This window comes from Theobroma cacao, chromosome 9 (genome assembly GCF_053813885.1).
Source record: "Theobroma cacao isolate CCN51 chromosome 9, ASM5381388v1, whole genome shotgun sequence".
NCBI lineage: Eukaryota > Viridiplantae > Streptophyta > Magnoliopsida > Malvales > Malvaceae > Theobroma > Theobroma cacao.
Genome location: NC_142647.1, coordinates 38,057,425 through 38,068,471, shown reverse-complemented (window position 1 = coordinate 38,068,471; position 11,047 = coordinate 38,057,425).

The window sequence follows — 11,047 nt, the reverse complement described above, 5'->3', positions numbered from 1 at the left end:
CTTTGGTTATTTGCTTTATAGTATATATAAATATAATTATCTTTTACGCTATAAGAATTATGTACCGATAGTTTTATGAAAATTATTTTACAAGAAAATAGTTTATTTTATTGAATATTTTTATCATATTCAAATGGTCAAATTTTCACTTCAAATGAACGTTTTAGATACTTAATTTTTTTTAATCATTAAATATATATTTTCGGCTTACCTACTACATTTTTAGCAAGTTTCGAGGTTTTCAATAAAAATGACGAAAATGCCCTTGTGAGCAAAAAAAAAAAAACAATATGTTATGTTATAATTTGGAAATGATTTGTAATCCTTCGTATTTTGATTATTTGATAACTATTGCTCACCGGGGAAGTGCGAAAGCTGATACGAGAGCCTTGCGAGGTTTCGATCGACATTCAGGGTGAAGAATGTTTGTCGAGGCTTCGCGGCGGTTGTCACGGGCTCGATGGGGAGTTCCGGGTCGTGACAAAACCCTTATATAAAAATATCATTTTTCTTTAATAAATTTTTTTCACCAATAACTTAAAAAATTTTACAAACCATGCTACGTAGCGTGGGCTACTTTCTAGTCTACCTAGTAGCAATCATTCAAAGCCTTTTCCACATTATTTGATAACACTTTCAAGAGTATTGTGTTGTTTTAATCATCATGTTGATAAGTCTACCAAGATTATCTAAATATCTCATAATCTTTGCTCGGTGTAATGTTATGAATCATATGTGATTTTAAATTGTTATGTTTGATATTACATTGAAAAAGTAATAGCATCAAGTCCAAAATGTCCAAAAATGATTAATAATTAGGATTAAGAGGAAAGTAGCAATTTCAGTTATTATTGAATAAACAATTTATAAGCTAATAATTATTTTTGTATAGGAAATTACAATGCATGAACCAATTTTGATAAGTATAATTCCCTTAAATAACCTATCAAAGTAATTAATGTATTTTCATAAAGTTCAATGTCACGAAGGTTGTGCTGAAAATATGTTACAAAATAATTTTAAAGATCACTCCTTCTTGGTGATAAAATTTTCGCATCCTTTTAAATGAGATTTAAATAATTTTTTAAGGTAGTGATCTTTCATTTTCATGACCTAATCATGATAAATAAATTACCCATAGCAAATACAACCTTAGACAATAGCAAATGAGGTGAATTTATCCATACCAAACCCTTGTTATTATACATAGTTTAAATTATTTTCCTTAAAACCCATGGGTGACTCTGACTCCTGCATTAACAAGTAGTTACATGCTTTTGTCTTAGCAAATTCACCCTTTTCCTTTTCTCTTTCTATGTAAGTTGTCAAGCCTTACTCTATTATATACTTGTCATGTCATTCATGTACTTGATAGCATATCTACATAGTGGGATGCCTTGGAAAATTGTTAATAGTCAGTATCATACCTAATGATACAATTAAGTTGATTAAAACCTTGAACTAGTTTGAATAGAGATTTTAGGATATATTTGAGAGTTATTGAACCTTAGAATGTCTTAATATGGTGATTTGGAGTTCGAAGATTAATTTGGAGTCAAATTAGGAATTTTCATAATGTAGGGGCAAAATGGTCATTTTACCATCCAAGGGCAAAATTGGAATGTTGGATGATATTTTGACTAAATTTGATTAATTAGAGCATTATTTGAATTTGAGAAGTGAAAAATTTCAATTTCGACTTTTTTTCTAACATAGGGGTAAAACGATCATTTTAAGTGTCCATGAGAACGAAATTGGAAATTTTGGAAATTTACACCACCATGACACTTGTCAATCCCATGAATTTCACCCATTATTTTTTTAAGTGAGAGATTATATGTGGTGGGAAAGAAATGCTTAATTGTTAAGTTTTTAAACATGGACCAATTAAAAGGTGACAAGTGTTAAGCTTTAATATTATTTTAATTACCTACATAAACTCACTTAAAACCCTCACATTCACACTCTTATGGCTGGCCAAACAAGGGAACGAAGAGAAAAAGAGAAGAAAAAACCTTAGGAAGGAAAAATCTAAGAGAAATTGTTGGATTTCAAGGAATCAAGTAAGCAAAGGTAAGATTTTTTTTTATTTTAGCTTGTGATCTACCTTTCCCATGCATTCTTTTTCATTCTCCATGGCTGAAATTCAAGTTTTCAAGAAGGAACCTTTGTTGGCCAAACCTAGAGAGAGAAGTTTTGGTGATGAGTTTTGCTAGATTTCATAATATCCTAGTGTTTTTAGTCATTTTGTGATGTTTGGAAGGAAAAACAAGCAAAAAAATCACATGTTCTTCAACCACCCTCATTTGGTCGAATTTTCTATAGGGCATGTTGATGATGGATTTGGTTGTAATTCATGTTATTTAGCTCGTAATTGATGATTTATGGTATCGGATATCGAAATCGGAATGAATTTTGGTTACGGTGAATTAAGTCACAATTAAGCTCATTGAGGTACTTTGGTGTATTTGGAATATTGGAAGTGTAATGAAGATATTTGGAGTTGAATTGGATGTTTTGGCTAATTAACTAAGGCATAGTGTGTCACGACCCTGAACCTCCCTCAGGCCCATGACAATCGCCGCGACGTCCCCAATTGACACTCATTATCCGGAATGCCAACCGGAACCCTGCAAGGCTTACATATCAGTTTCTTTCCTTTCCTGTGAGCAATAATTGTTAAATATCGAGTTTTTAGAGAATATACACTATTTTAGATCAAAAACAATCAAAATAAAATTTTCACCACACAGGGGTATCTTGGTCATTGTTTTCTCAAAAATTTTGAAACTAGCTAAAATGTAATATACAAGTACAAAACACATAATTCATATTCAAAATGAGTTTAAAAGTCTAAAATCTTCATTTAAAACGAAATTACAGTTATTTGAATATAATAAGAAAATAAAAGAAATATTAAGGGAAATATTCTATTTTCTTATAAAACAATATTTATAGAGTTATACGTGAATAATTTTTATAGCGTAAAAGCTAAATAAATTTATACATACTGAAATACAGTAAGCCAAAATATTTAGTTTAATTTACAATAACAAGAGGGCCCCCAAATAAACAAAAGTAATGAGGACTGTGAACCTACGGTTTGGAAAATGTAGATCCAATGGTAGTCCTCGATGAGATCAGCTATCTACAGTCTATACTGAACCTGAAATGGGTGGAAAGGAGTTGGGTGAGATTTTGCAATCCCAATGAGTAAACAGACATTATCATAAATATCTAAAGGCGAGTAAAATGGAGGCAAGTTTAAACAACAAATTTCAACCCATTTCATAATGTTTTCAATTTATTTCTTAAACCATAAAATATTTGTAATTTACCAAAACAGTTGTTAAGGCTTATATCTTTTATTAAAACAAGGCTCAAGCCAAAACTAATCCTCAGGGATACCTTGGCCGAGGCATCTAACCGAGTCCGCCAAGGGTGTTAAAATATTCACACGTGAAACACATTTTTATTTTTAAAACCAGTCGTTCCTTGGCGTTGGCCGAGTTACACATTCACGTGGAGGTTCGACGTGAAGTGAGCTCTAATACTACCCCGGGAGTTACCCTCATCGCCTCTACAACCGGAGTAACTATATAAGTAGGTTTACCGTGCCCCTCTAATAGGCAGTCCACGAAAACCCGTCACTGCAGTGACTAACCCACCAATTTTAATAAAATTTCGACAGTATAACGTAGCTTTTATTTATTTATCTAGCTTGCATAGTAAAAACAACTTACATAAATTTCCTAATGCACTTACAAAATATAGCCACATATACTCATTTCTCATAAGCCATTCCTAGGAAAATATATATATTTTTAAGTCAATTTGCAGCCTCCAATTACTCAATTTCATAATCAATACAATATATTTTTATTTGTCACATTTATTCCTAAAACATCAAAAATCCCGTTTTAATCTCGTTCTCATTTCATAAAATACATAAAGGGCATTTAAAAATAAACTCTAGATAATTTATAATAATAATAAGTTTACTCACCGTTTTGTACAAACTAAAAGCTTTCTAAGCGCCCCGATCACTACTCGTCGGGTACGACTTCTTTGCCTTTTCCTGAAGGCTCTCCTCCTAGACACATTACAAAAATTTACACAATTCATCATATTGATGGTAAATCACTATATAATTAACTTAAATCCTATACTAATGCATGGTATGAAATGCAATAGCCTAAAACGGCTTAAACGCGGTATTAACCGATTTTTGGCACTTTGCCCGATAAATTGCTAACGCGCTCCATTTTAGCTCTAAATCATCCCATTCTCTCTCCAACATTTCTAACCATTAAATATAAGCCAATAACCTTCTAAAAACAACAAAATCAGCTCACTCTTTTCCTTGAAAAATTCGGCCAAAAATGGGACATTAACTTGGTTAATTTTCTACTTTGTTTTTCTATCACGTTTAATCGTTTTTCATCATTTTCTCTTCATTTTCCTTAGAATAAAATCAATTCATCATCATTGTACAGCATTGAGCATCCAGCCAAGAGTGGGTATTGTGAAAATTTAATGATTTCTTACCCAATTTAATTTCTAAACACATTTAACTAAAAATCAAAACCTAAAAATTTCAATTTCTCTCCCCTAGAATTTCATCCAGCCCTTGATATCACTTTTTGATCTCTCTCCTCAAGCATGTTAAATGGAAATAAAGGCATAGGAAAGGTAGAAATCAAGCTAAAATCGAAAAATCTTACCGTTAGACGCGTAAACGGTCGAAAACCGCGAATTCCCCTTTGAATTTTCTTGTTTCTCTTTGGTTTTTCTTTTTTTCTTCCTTTCCTCTCTATTTCTTCTCTTGTTCTTCCTTATGGCGGGCCAGCACTTAAAATGGGGTTTAAATGAGCTAACTTTTCATTAAAATAATATTATTTCATTAAAAAAAATGCCATGTGTCACTTTCCCATTAGCCCATTTTTAAAATTTCATCCATTTGTTTCCAAATTTTCACCATACACTTGTCCCACATATCCATAGCTTAGATAAAATTCTCAGACTTATCCAAAGTCTCGGTGGAGTAATTTTTGAAATTTACACTTTTACCCCCGTAAAAGTGAAAAATTACATTTTTGCCCCAAAATTGAAAAATTGCCCATAGACATATTTTTCGTCCCTTATACTCATACCATTCTCCAATTTGTCAAATTTGATCTAAATTCTCTCAAAATCTCAAATTTTGTCCGCGGGTGGCAAAATTACGATTTTACCCCTACACTCCAAAAATCATCAGAATTAAACTTTTTCACTTCCTATCATTAAATTATACTCCAAATAGTTAATCTTGATCAAAAATTTCACTCCATGATCAAATTATTATCTTAGGTGGCAAAATGACGATTTTGCCCTTGAACATCAAAATTTTCAATTTTATCCCAAATGAACCCTCAAACTCCGAACAATCATTTTTAGTGATTCCTGGACTATAAAATATTAAATTTCATCCTACAATTCCTATTTGAACTAGTTCGAGATTAAATCAACTCAAGTGTATCCTAAGGTACGATATCGGGTTTCGTCTTTTCTTAGGTGCTTTCCTAGCATAATAACATGCTGCTCAGTGCATGTATGTCATGACATGTATTTATAGGGTCGGGTTTTACATAGTGCGAGTTAGGTCGAATGTCAATTCAGTCCGATCATAATTGAATTCACGTAGAACACCGTCCTTAAGTGATTATTCGAACAATTCTCATTCAATGTCATGCATTCATATAGAGCCTAAAATAGTTTTATAACAGTTTGGCACAAATATATTGAATTACGTGTCATGTATTATATATAGGTGGTGAGCCCTTTAATAAGGGTAAAGATATTGTGCCCGAGGATCGAGAACAGGAATACTCCTACCACTCCAAATTCCCATTATAGTGAGTAATCAGATGTTCATCTTAATTATCTAAAGTGGTTTATACTTGTTTTAAGATTTTAAAGAATAAGGCACTTAATTTGTAAATTATTATGTTTTACATTTAAAATGTTGGTTAAATGAATGAGATTTATAAATTATTCTAAAACTAAATGTTGATTTTTGAAATAGAGTAAGTGGAAGCTATACATTCGTATTATATATATATATACATGATTTGAATTGATGGCTTATGAAATTGTGGTAGCATAAATGGCTGAAATTGTGGTTTTGTGAATTATATAAATTGTTTTGTCTTACATTGATAGGTTGGATAATACTATATTAGTCATGTTATACTGCCGAAATTTTATTGATTTGGTGGGTTATGTATTTAGCTTATTGCAATGGACGGGTTCCCATGGACCAGCCTATTAGAGGGGCACAGTAGACCCTGTTATATCTTACCTTAGTATGAGAGGCGCGGAGGGTATCTCCTAAGGTAAGTTTAGAGTTCACTTCACGCCGAACCACCACGTGAGGATGAAACTCAGCCAACGCCAAGGAATTGCTATATTTTAAAAGTAAAAACATGTTTTATGGGTATATGTTGTTTTAACATCCTTGAGGGACTCGGTTTGATGTCCGGGCCAAAATGTCACCGAGTATGAGTTTTGGCACAAGCCAAGTTATTAAGAGAATCATAAGTCTTGTTGATTATTTTGATGAAATGTAATTGTTTTATAGAAATTGAAATGAGTTTTGAATGTTATGAACTATATTATGATGGGATGATTTAACTGTCTCTATTTACTCGGCTTTAGATGTTATAGATGAATTTTGCTTACTCATTGGATTTGTAAAAACTCATCCCTTCTTTTTACCCATTTCAGGCTTATGACAGTTTGTAGACAGCCGATTTTGTCGAGGGTTGCTTTTGGATTTGAATCTTTAGAAATCGAAAGTCTACAATCTTATATATTTTCGATTATTTTGGGGCCCACATGTCATTGTAGAATATGTTCGTAGACCTGGTTTAGTGTGCTATTATAAATATGAATTTATTTTGCTCTTAAGTTACAAAAATTATTTATGCAGGATTCTATAAATATTATTTTATAATAAAATGAAATATTTTATTTAATATTTTTATTTAGTTTGATTAGCCAAAATTTCATTTTAAATGGATGATTTAGATTACTAAAATTATTTTTAGATAAGAAATGTATATTTTTGATCGTATGCTGTATTTGCACCAGGTTTTAAAATTTTTGGGTAAAAATGATCAAAATACCTCTGTGTGGCAGAAATTACTTTTGTTTGTTTTTTATTTAAAAATAGTTATATTCCCTTAAAACATGATATTTAGTAACTGTTGCTCACAGGGGAGACGTAAAATTGATGCAAGAGCCTTGCGAGGTTTCTGTTGACATTTCGGGTAATGAATGTCTATAGAGACATCGCGACGGTTGTCACGGGCTCGAAGGGAATACTGGGTCGTGACATAAGTTGTCCAATGCTAGCCTTTTCATTTCTTTATAAAGTCGTATGGAGATTATTTTTTATCACAAAAAAGGGTTTTGGATTGATTAAATCTCTTTTTTTTGTAGTGATTTTTCTCATCTATTCCTTTAATTATTAAATATTACAAATACTATATAAAATGTTTCCATCTAAAATCAAACATGCAAATAAACTTATACACAAAACTTGATAACAAACTTTTAATTTCAAAGTAATTAAAAATTACTTTAACCGAACAAAAAAATAAAAAAATGACTAATGTTTTTCTTATTTCAAATTGAATAATGCCAGTTTATTATTAAGTTTGATTTCCATTGTATATGTATCACAAATTGAAAGGAAACTCATTAAGTAAGATTGTTGATTCCATGTGCATCACATTCAGTATATGGTTCATTTTTGTGTAGATTAATCGGCTAACTATATAGATTAATGTTCTTTTCGAACCTTCATAAATTTTCACAAATTTCGATTTCAAATTAGATGATTATTTGCTTAAAAATATTATCGGCGTTCTAATCTCTTAATAAAAAAAACCAACTAATGTTTTCTTTTTATTACAAACATAAGATGTATGAAATTTATCTGTTGGAAGTAATTACTAGCATTCATCAAATTAAATCATATAGAAACAATATTTTCATTTGGATCATCACAAAACATAACACTTGTGGAAAGATCTTCTTTTTATAAATTATTACCTTTATTATTTATGGAGCACATTAATTTAGAATAAACCCTTCACGAGGAAGAATGTGAGATCTCATATAGTATAAGTAACGTATAATCATTTAATTTAATAGAGTTTGAGAAGTTTCATGAATAAAAAAAACACTAGTATTTATTTATATAAAATAATAATAGTTAAATAAGTAATCTCATGAAGACAATTGGGTTATTGATGTCTTGGATTAGAGTCTTGGTGTTCAATTAAAGCATGCCACGTTAGTGTGAAGGGTCTTCTTGGAGAGCACACTCATGTGCGATTATGGACTCTTCTTGGAAAAATTAGAAAAAAGACATGGAATTTTCAAGTTAAGACAAAACAAACTGACAATTGTCTCCAATTGTAGGATCAGCTCTCGAAACAATCATTCTTACCCCTATCTTTTCATCAAATTCTCTAATTTACCCCACCCAAGCTTTTTCAATGCCAAACAATGAGGATTACAGTGATTGTTGAATTGACCTTACAAACCATGGCCATTTTGGAATTTGTGATACCAAGCTTGTAGTTAGGTACTAGTGAATCTAATGATTTTATCAAAGGTAAGTTGGTATTTTCAAGAATTGGGAATGACTACTTTTTTTTTCCCGAATAACTTTGCTTTGGTTCATTAAGAATCTTATCTTTTTTGAAATTTGATATCACCTGCCGAAAATACCCTACAACACTAGTCCTACTAGATATGTAGTTAGGACCACCCGCCTTATTTAAATATCAAGAGTATTGTGTTGTTTTAATCATCATGTTGATAAGTCTACCAAGATTATCTAAATATCTCGTAATCTTTGCTATGTGTAATGTTACGAATCATATGTGATTTTAAATTGTTATGTTTGATATTACATAGAAAAAGTAATAGCATCAAGTCCAAAATGTCCAAAAATGATGAATAATTAGGATTGAGAAGAAAGTAGCAAATTTAAGTTATTTTTGAATAAACAATTTATAAGCTAATAATTATTTTTGAATGGGAAATTACAATGCATGAACCAATTTTGATTAGTATAATTCCCTAAAATAACCTATCAAAGTAATTAATGTATTTTCGTAAAGTTCAATGTCACAAAGGTTGTGCTAGAATATATGTTACAAAATGATTTTAGAGATCACTCCATCTTGGTGATAAAATTTCCACATCCTTTTAAATGAGATTCAAATAATTTTTTAAGGTAATAATCTTTCATTTTGATGATCTAATCATGATAAATAAATTACTCATAGCAAATGCAACCTTAGACAATAGCAAATGATATGAATTTATCCATACCAAACCCTTGTTATTAGATACAGTTTAAATTGTTTTCCTTGAGACCAATGGGCGACTATGACTCATACACTAACAAGTAGTTACATGTTTTTGTCTTAGCAAATTCACCCTTTTTCCCTTTCTTTTTCTATGTAAGTTGTCCAATGCTAGCCTTTTCATTTCTTCATAGAGTCATATGATGATTTTTTTTTATCATTAAAAAAGGTTTTGGATTGATCAAATCTTTTTCTTTACAGTGATTTTTTTCATCCATTCCTTTAATTATTAAAATTGTAAATACTATATAAAATGTTTCCATCTAAAATCAAATATGCAAATAAACTTATACACGAAACTTGACAACAAACTTTTAATTTCAATGTAATTAAAAATGACTTTAATCGAATCAAAAAATAAAAAATGACTAATGTTTTTCTTACTTCAGATCCAATAAATGCCAGTTTATTATTAAGTTTGATTTCCATTGTACATGGATCTCAATTTGAAAGGAAACTCATTAGGTAAGATTGTTTATTCTATGTTCATCACATTCATTATAGGGTTCATTTTTGTGCAGATTAATTGACTAACTATATAAATTAATGTTCTTTCGAATCTTCATTAGTTTTCACAAATTTCGATTTCAAATTGGACGACTATTTGCTTAAAAATACTATTGACGTTCTAATTTCTTATACCAAAAGAATCAACTAATATTTGTTTTTATTACAAACATAGGATGTATGAAATTTGGCTGGTGGAAGTAATTACTAGCATTCATTAAATCAAATCATATCAAAACAATATCTTCATTTGGATCATCACAAGACATAAAACTTGTCGAAGGATCTTCTTTTTATAAATTATTACCTTTATTATTTATGGAGCACATTAATTTAGAATAAACCCTACACAAGGACAAATGTAAGATCTCTTATAGTACAAGTAACATAGAATCATTTAATTTAATAAAGTTTAAGTAGTTTCATGAATAAAAAATTAATATTTATTTATATAATATAATAATAGTTAAATAAGTAATCTCGTGAAGACGATTGGGTAATTGGTGTCTTGGATTAAAGTCTTGGTGTTCAATTAAAGCATGCCACATCAGTGTGAAGGGTCATTTTGGAGAGCACACTCATGTGTGATTATGGACTCCAACTAGCGATATCAGAAAAAAGACGTGGGAATTTTTGAGTTAAGACAAAGTAAACCAACAATTGTCTCCAACTGTAGGATCAGATCTCAGAATAATCGTTCTTACTCTTATCTGTTTATCAAATTCTCTAATGTACCCCACCCAAGCTCTTTTGATACCAAACAAAGAGGATTACAGTGATTGCTGAATTGACCTTATAAACCATGGCCATTTTAGAATTTGTGATACCAAGCTTATAGTCAGGTACCGGTGAATCTAATGATTTTATCGAAGGTAAATTGGTATTTTCAAGGATCAAGAACGGCTACTTTTTCATTTTCCCCAATAAATTTGCTTTGGTTCATAAAGAATCTTATTTTTTTTTTAAATTTGATATCACTTGTCGAAAATACCCTACAACACTGGTCTTATTGGATATGTAGTTAGCACCACTTGTCTTGATAGTGATAGCATACGATCATAGATGCCAAGACGACTAAGCTTTGGCTTAGTTAAGTAAATTCTAATGATCGTTGG